Here is a 9104-nt window from a genome sequence, read left to right as displayed (position 1 = left end):
TGTCACTTGTAGCCAAACCTGTATCCTAAATGAAACAGACAATACCCACCAATATCTTGGAACACCGGAAACTAAGGTAGATAGGTAAGCTAAACTAGAGTAGCTAAACAGATAGATCATTGACACATTAGCAATCAGCAGTCAGAGCCCAGAATGTAACAGACACTTGATCTGGAGAGCTGGATACATCACCAGTCATCTTCAGTTGGTTTGGCCAAGGCTTAACTTTGCCAAAAGTCATTCAGCCGTTTCTAAAGATTTCATTTCAATTGACAATTATAGAAAATGTTCCCCAGTCATTTTATTGCCTTAAATTATACCTATAATCTTCCTAACTTGGATTGTTAACTGATACATAATTATGGTGCTAGAAGAAGACCAGGATCCCAGCAGATGATTTAAAATAAAAGTTAAATGGATGTAATTTGTGTTTATTTTTGTCTTATTGGAACCAAACACTATAGAATTGCCAGTGTCTATTTCACAGTGATGGTTTGAGGCAAGTAGTTATAGTTTCCCCTTAAATAGTCTCTTTGAGGAAAGTAAATGAGAATGAGACCAAAATTGTCCAAGAAGGGAAGGCAAGGTAGAAGGTTCCAGCATGATCAGGTTCTGTTCGTGCAGATTCACTTTCACCCATATGTCACTTTCCAAAATTGTGTCCCCTATATTGATCTCTGAAAAAAATCAAATCAAAGTCAGAAGAAAGCACAAATCAGAGCATCTTGATGTTGATGAACAACAACAAAAAGTTTTATACATTTCTGCGGCATCTTAGAGTTTGCAAAGCTCTTCACAACATGTTATTTCATCCTCAGCTGAGAGAAACATAATTTTTTTCCTTTTTAAATAAATTTCTGAGAGTTATCTCCCGCAATTAAATGAAGTTAACTTTTAGAGTAACAAGCTCACAAGACTGCTTGCCAGCTCTACCTCAATGATATATGGCTCGTCTTGAGTTGTTCCAAATTGAGAATATTGGTTAATTGGATTTGGATGGAAAACATTGGGTAAACTGTTGTCTGACACTTCTGCCTGTCTTCAGAGCATAGATCAGTGTCTGGCATATAGATATCGTTCAATAAAGATAGAATGAATAAATAAATGCAACAAACATAGAAGCCAGTGGGAATTGAGATAAGCAATTAAGAACTCTCAATATCCCACAATCAACATGACTTATGTGGGATTACAGAGAGGACTGAAAAAGATCCTATCTATTCCTTCGTTATTAAGTCTTTGGCAGAGCTATAAGGTGATTAAGGATGACCATGTTCGTGGCTGGCATTCAGTTACATGGAGGAATTATAAAGCAAAGGCATATGTACAGAAGACATTGACAATGCTTACGGTATGACAAAACACCCATGCTAGTTATAATTCATGAACAGTACATGGGAATACTTATTTAAAAGACTACACTAAGCAGTTTCAGGATAATCTTCAAATTTCTGCAAGGCTGTCTCTTGCAACACTCACTGTGATTTCATCAGATTCTAACTGTAACTTTCCAATTAGACTGTGGCCACAGACCTCCCAAAAGTCTGATGTCATCAATGGCAGATAATTTCACTGATCTGCAAACTAGCAAACTAAAAATACAGTGTTTTTTTACAACCTTGGAAATTATGGTGAAAAGTTGCCCTCCAGAATATTTAAGCATTCTCATTGAACATCTAAATCTGTTTTTATTAAGGTGTAGAGAAGATAAATTAATGGAAGGAAGAAACATACTGGAGAGTTAGGGAAAGGAGGATCATTTGGGTTATAATCCCACAGGTAAATGGCATTTTTCCCCCCAGTGCATTTCTTGTTGTGACAGAGATGGATGGGGGAGGGCTGTGGAGACACCTGTAAGGTGCCTATAGAATTACACTATGAACACTGCTGAAAGTTACTTCGAGAAGGTACAAACCCATCAAGAGGGCTTTTTAAATAAAGAAAGGAAAGGTTGTTGGCTAGAAGATACCACTCTTCTCATATTCCTTTATCATGAAGCAGTATGCAGAGCAAAATTCATCATGTTTCAAGAACATGGAAAAACAAAAGCACTCATTACAGAATGTTTTTTAAAATAATACTCAAGTAATATTTGTAGTTGTCAACATGATTGCAAGCTATAAAAAGTGATTAAAATACTTATTGTGCTATAATTTCTCTATAATTTGGTATTTTTAGAGTCAGGTTTCCAAATGATGGAATCTAAGGGACTCTCAGAATTTAAATGCAAAATTAAAAAGCAGTTATACAACTAAATAAGTGCTTACCAGTAGCTAGTTCTTACTAACACAAAACGAAACAGGTTTGGGTCAAATTTACAAGAAAAAACAAACAACCCCATCAAAAAGTGGGCAAAGGATATGAACAGACACTTCTCAGAAGAAGACATTCATACAGCCAACAGACACATGAAAAAATGCTCATCATCACTGGCCATCAGAGAAATGCAAATCAGAACCACAATGAGATACCATCTCACACCAGTTAGAATGGCAATCATTAAAAAATCAGAAAACAACAGGTGCTGGAGAGGATGTGGAGAAACAGGAACACTTTTACACTGTTGGTGGGACTGTAAACTAGTTCAACCATTGTGGAAAACAGTGTGGTGATTCCTCAAGGATCTAGAACTAGAAATACCATTTGACCCGGCCATCCCATTACTGGGTATATACGCAAAGGATTACAAATCACGCTGCTATAAAGACACATGCACACGGATGTTTATTGCAGCACTATTCACAATAGCAAAGACTTGGAATCAACCCAAATGTCCATCAGTGACAGACTGAATTAAGAAAATGTGGGACATATACGCCATGGAATACTATGCAGCCATAAAAAAGGATGAGTTCATGTCCTTTGTAGGGACATGGATCCAGCTGGAAACCATCATTCTCAGCAAACTATTGCAAGAACAGAAAACCAAACACTGCATGTTCTCACTCACAGGTGGGAACTGAACAATGAGATCACTTGGACACAGGAAGGGGAACATCACACACCGGGGCCTATTCTGGGGAGTGGGGAGGGGGGAGGGATAGCATTAGGAGATACACCTAATGTAAATGACAAGTTAATGGGTGCAGCACACCAACACGGCACATGTATACATATGTAACAAACCTGCACGTTGTGCACATGTACCCTAGAACTTAAAGTATAATAATTAAAAAAAAAAAAAGAAATAGGTTTGGGTTTTCATCACATGATAGGCAGACAATTATCTCAGAGCGGGGAAACGCTTTGAAAATGTGGTGCTTTTAACCAGGCTTCCAAATAAGCTGGTGACCAGCAGCTGTAAGGAATCCAACATCTGGCTGGGCTCATGGATATTCAGGCCCTGATCCAAAGAATGCAGTCTCCTGGGCAGGGGCCTACACTGGCAGGCACTTATAAACAAATGAATGAATGATCAGGTAGAGCTCGGAGACCATTGGCCGAGAGAGTAAAAGGATTTTCCTATTTGGTTGGTGATGGATATTCTAAACTTATTTGCACATCTGACTTTAACACCTAAATTTCAGAGTGACCCTTTCCAAAGCAATGGAATCATTGCAGTAGTTGATCCTAAAACCAAGCCCCCATATGCCTAATGAGACGCTCCTCTCCTAAGTGTAACAGCCCCCACCTCACCCCCAACTTGACTGCAGTTGTGGACGGAATGTTCATGCCACAAGATGTACCTTTCCTCCTCCCCAGTTTCTCACCTGAGTCGGGCAGTTGTTTTGACACAGGAACCTAAGGGAAAAACGTACAGCATTGTTCACCCAGGTGGTGAAAGGCTGATGATTTTGTGGATTCTGCCCCCTGAGGAGACACCGTAGTTCAGGACCCTTCTGTCTCTTCCCAGCATCTGACACCCCTAGGCCATCCAGGAAAGAACCAGATGGCGCCTCTGGACTCTGAGGATGAACAAAAGGACAGATGGCTGAGGAGGGGAGGGTGGGAATAAGAGGCAAGACTTGAAAAGAAGGAGAGAGGGTAAGTTACCTCTGCAGAACTCAGAATTACCAAGCAAGTTCAGAATAGGTTAGAATGTAATGCTTGAACCTGAGGAAATGCTCATTCTAGACATTTTCAGATTCTTTCTGGGGACTCCCTTTCCCTTCCCTTCTACGATACAGGTTAAATTCTGGGGCTACATTAAACTGTCAAAGATATACAAACAGCTACTGATTTTGGTTGATTTAATTTTATTGTTCAATAAAATACTTACCTCTGAGGTAGGTATTCTCCTTTCCTTCCCTCCCCACCATGCACCACTTAACAGATGAAAAGACTGAGGCCCAGTGAGGTTCAGTGACTTTCCTAACCAAGACTTCTCACGCAGCAGATAACGCGGTGAACTGGCGAACCCAGCCCTCCTGACCCGGAATCCAGTCCTGCTCCTTTACATCGTGATGAATTGCTGTGGGCTATGCATAAACATTGATGTTTTCATTCGTTTGTGTGACTGACTTTTTAAACATTTAATAGTGTGCCCACAGAGATCAAATCTGTATGGTTTTTCTACTTTTGCAGGAAATAAAATGACAGAAAGTCATCTTGGACTTCCTAAGAGTAGCTTCCCTTCTTTGGGGTGGGTGGATTCCCAGGAATGACTCTGGAAGTCAGGGGCAGAGCGGGTGGCCTGATTGTCCAGGGAAAGGACATACAGGATGGCAGCCTGACCCTCGAGGGCACTGGAGGGAAGGGAGGCTCTGAGTTGTTGCTGGCCTGTCAGTCACTGGAATCCAACAGAATGGCCCCAGGCACTTTTCTGTCCAAGAGGGACTTGGACATGGGCAAAAAAAGGAAAATGACTGCAAGCAGAGGGCATGGAATGAAGGATGCAGCCTCTTCTACCTTCAGGGCCAGCTTCTGCTCAGCCCTGCACCTTCCCCACGGCAGGAAACAGCCTCAACATCCTTGGACCACACCTGAGCACGGGCTAGGCCAGCTTCTGTGAACTCAGGCCATCTTCCACACAGCCAGCTATTAATCAGCAAAGAGAACCCAGCCAGGCCAGGGCGCCCATCAGCCCTCACCAGCCTTCACAGGCGACACCAATGGAGCCAGGCACAAGGTGCCCAAGTGTCTGTACTAGCCTTAAACCCAGTGGGAAGGAGGTGAGCACACCAGTTTAAAAGGAAATTGCTAAGTATAGGATTTCAGTCACGGCTAAGCAAGTTCTATGCATGAAACAATGATCTTATACCCGAAGAATTTACCCTTTAAAAAGTACAATACTTTTTCACCGAGGGTTGTGTTACCAGCTGGTTTGGGGGAAGAAAGGTGTCAAAGACAGGCTTGTTTTGTGTAAGAACAGTTCACAGAACATGCTCACAGCCATTTGTGACATCACTGAGGACCAGTTCTGCAAAGTTTACCATTTTAAATTATTATGTATTTTTTAAAGTTAAACTACTTTGTGAGTGCAAGGGCAATTTACTAAACTCTCTCTTTTCCCTATTGTCTTAGCCTGTTTATGCTGCTATGATGAAATACCTTAGGGTAATTTATAATGAACAGAAACGTGTTTTCCCACAGTCCTGGTGGCTGGGAAGTCCAAGATCAAGGCTTCAGCAGATGTGATGTCTGAAAAGGTCTGCTCTCTGCTTCAAAGATGGCACCTTGTTGTTACATCCTCCAGAGAGGGCCAACACTGTGTCCTTACGTGGTGAAAGAGCGGAAGAGTGCAAAAAGGGCAGAGCCCTCACAAGTAAATCACTTCCCAAAAGTCCCCAACACTTACTACCACCCCAATGAGGATTAAGTTTCAACACATGAATATTGAAGGACACTTAGGCCACAGCATCTATATTCTCCCTTTCCCTCATTTTAAGCAGGGAGCCAGGTTTTATGACTTCTTGCCCTGAGAATCAAGGCTTTGCAAAAAGCAGAAGTACCCTGGTATCCAAGATTCTGTCTTTTGTAGAGCCCACACCCATGAAAAATGTAAAAGCAGATGCACGCAGTCTGCGCCAAATACGGACAACTCTCCAAAGGAATGACTCCTGGGAGCTGGAGTGTGATTATAGCTCAGGCAGAGGCCTTCCCACTGCACCAGTCCCAGACACCCGGACAGCCCAGAAGCAGCAGAGCATGGGAGAGAAAGAACCAATGGGCTGGCAGAGGCTGTAACCACTGTGGGCTGGGACTAAGCCTTTTCTGCCTGTGACTCCTGGACTCACATATCTGGGGTTGAGGATGGGGGAAGCTCTAAGTATGACTGCAGTTAGATTTCCTGCCAAGCTGGTGGGATGCAAGCTTAAGGGTGGAAATTTTAGGCTGAGCACAGTGGCTCATGCCTGTAATCCCAGCACTTTGGGATGAAAAGGCGGGTGGATCACTTGAAGTCAGGAGTTCGAGACCAGCCTGGCCATCTCTGGTGACATTACGTTCTGCTGGCCTAGAGATCTCAGTCCCAGAGGGAGGAACGTTGCCACCAGGATAACAACATGACAAAAGCCCGTCTCTACTAAAAATACAAAAATTGGCCAAGCATGGTGGTGCATGCCTGTAATCCCAGCTACTTGGGTGGCTGAGGCACAAAAATCGCTTGAACCAGAGAGGCAGAGGTTGCAGTGAGCCATGATTGTGCCATTGCACTCCAGCCTAGGCAACAGAGTGAGACCCTGTCAAAAACAAAAAGAAAGAAAGAGAGAGAGAGGAAGGAAAGAAGGAAGGAGGGTAGGAAGGAAGGAAGGAAGGAAGGAAGGAAGGAAGGAAGGAAGGAAGGAAGGAAGGAAGGAAGGAAAGAAGGAAGAGAGAAAGAGAGAGAAAGGAAGGCAGGCCAACAACAACAACAAAAAACCAAGGGTGGAAATTTCATTTGATTAACAAAATTCCATAGGTCTTGCACACCTAAATTTGAGGATTGCAATTCATCTCCATCATGTAAATTACCTATCGTAAAGATGCCAACCGCTTTACCAATAAAACATACTGTGATTCATTATGAAGTATGGCCAGCTGGGTTAGTATTAAAGGACGCAAGAATTCCTCAATATGAGGAGAGGGCAGTGGTGTAGGAACAGAGACCAGTGTTCCAGTCCACAGCTTCTGTGTAGTCATAAATATTGTTTTTCTTGTCTTTAAAATGTGGGATTGAACTTGATTGATAATTCCAAAAGCGTGAATTTTAGGGGGTACAAGGACAAACATTTTTAAATTTTAGTAATTATATATGTAAATGTATGGATTAGAATATATTGCCAAGACTACCATCTGTGGACTCACGGAATGCCTTATCCACAGTCATGATATTCCATATAGCATTGCCTCTGACCAAGGCACTCATTTTACAGCTAAAGAAGTGTGGCAGTGAACTCGTGTTCGTGGAATGTACCGATCTTACCATGTCCCCCATCATCCTGAAGCAGCTGGATTCATAGAACAGTGGAATGGCCTTTTGAAGTCACAATTACAATGCCAACTAGGTGACAATACTCTGCAGGGCTGGGGCAAAGTTCTCCAGAAGCCTGTGTATGCTCTGAATCAGCATCCAATATATGGTACTGCTTCTCCCATAGCCAGGATTCACAGGTCCAGGAATCAAGAGGTGGAAAATGGAAGTGGCACCACTCACCATCACCCTTAGTGACCCACTAGCAAAATGTTTGCTTCCTGTTCCCGCAACATTACGTTCTGAGATCTTAGTCCCAAAGGGAGGAACACTGCGACCAGGAGACACAACACAATTCCATTACACTGGAAGTTCAGATTGTCGCTTGCACACTTTGGGCTCCTCCTACCTTTAAGTCAATAGGCTAAGAAGGGAGTTACAGTGTTGCCTGGGGTGATTGACCCAGACTATCAAGATGAAGTTGATCTACTACTCCACAATGGAAGTAAGGAAGAGTATGCATGGAATACAGAAAATCCTTTAGGGTGTATCTTAGTATTACCATACCCTTGATTAAGGTCAATGGGAAACTACAATAGCCCAATCCAGACAGGACTACAAATGGCCCAGACCTCTTAGGAATGAAGGTTTGGATCACTCCACTAGGAAAAAACCCATGACCTGCTGAGGTTCTTGCTGAAAGCAAAGGGAATACAGAATGGATAGTAGAAGGTAGTCATCAATACCAGCTATGACCACATGACCAGGTGCAGAAAATGTTAATTGTCATGAGCATTTCCTCCCTGTTTTGTTAAGAACATTTTTGTGCATGTATATACTTGTACTATGAAAATATCTTTATTTTATTTCTTTTTTCCTTTATCATGTGACATAAGATTTATTGACTTCATTTCAGCATTTAAGTATTGTTAACTTTATGTAATAGTATTTGAGTTGGGGATTTGTGAGTTTCTGGTTGTACAAAGGATAGTTGTATTATGTTGGGCATAATTATGACCTTATTATTGTCTTTATTTGAAGATTATGTATGATTTCAGGAGATGTGTATGGGTTCAAGTTGACAAGGGGTCGACTTGTGATGGTTAGTATTGAGTGTCAACTTGATTGGATTGAAGGATGCAAAGTATTGTTCTTGGGTGTGTCTGTGAGAGTGTTGTCAAAGGAGATTAACATTTGAGTCAGTGGACTGGGAAAGGCAGACCCACCCGCAGTATGGGTGGGTACAATCTAATCAGCTGCCAGCGAGGCCAGAATAAAAGCAGGCAGAAGAACATAGAAAGATTAGACCCATTTAGTCCTCTGGCCTACATCTTTTTCCCATGCTGGATGCTTCCTGCCCTTGAACATTGAACTCCAAGTTCTTCAGCTTTGGGATTCGGACTTTCCTTGCTCCTCAGCTTGCAGACAGCCTATTGTGGGGCCTCACCTTGTGATAGTGTGAGTCAATACTCCTTAATAAACTCCCCTTTATATACACATCTATTCCATTAGTTCTGTCCCTCTAGAGAATATATATATATATATATATATATATGTGTGTGTGTGTGTGTGTGTGTATTTATTTATATAAAACTAGCACATGAAACCTGTGATTTCCCATATATTATTGCCTGGATGTGCCTCTCTCAGGCATTGGTAATGCAAATCATAAAAGCACTTGAATTATAGGGTTGTGCATAATGAGTACAGGATCCAGGAGCCTGGTCCTCAGCCATAATTGCTCAGAAGTAAGGTTAAAGCAGGTGGTGTTCAT

General features: G+C 42.1%; 1 long non-coding RNA gene across 1 annotated transcript; it reads right to left on the bottom strand.

The window, feature by feature from the left end:
• Nucleotides 1-410: 410 nt before the first annotated feature.
• LOC139363112 (uncharacterized) lies at nucleotides 411-5325 on the bottom strand. Its single transcript, XR_011623021.1, has 3 exons — nucleotides 5214-5325; nucleotides 3711-3905; nucleotides 411-677 (listed from the first exon to the last, which is right to left on the bottom strand). It is a non-coding gene; the product is annotated as an uncharacterized lncRNA (long non-coding RNA).
• Between the last annotated feature and the right edge of the window lie 3779 nt (nucleotides 5326-9104).

This window comes from Macaca nemestrina, chromosome 5 (genome assembly GCF_043159975.1).
Source record: "Macaca nemestrina isolate mMacNem1 chromosome 5, mMacNem.hap1, whole genome shotgun sequence".
Classification (NCBI taxonomy): domain Eukaryota; kingdom Metazoa; phylum Chordata; class Mammalia; order Primates; family Cercopithecidae; genus Macaca; species Macaca nemestrina.
This window is presented reverse-complemented; position numbering and strand designations above follow the sequence as displayed.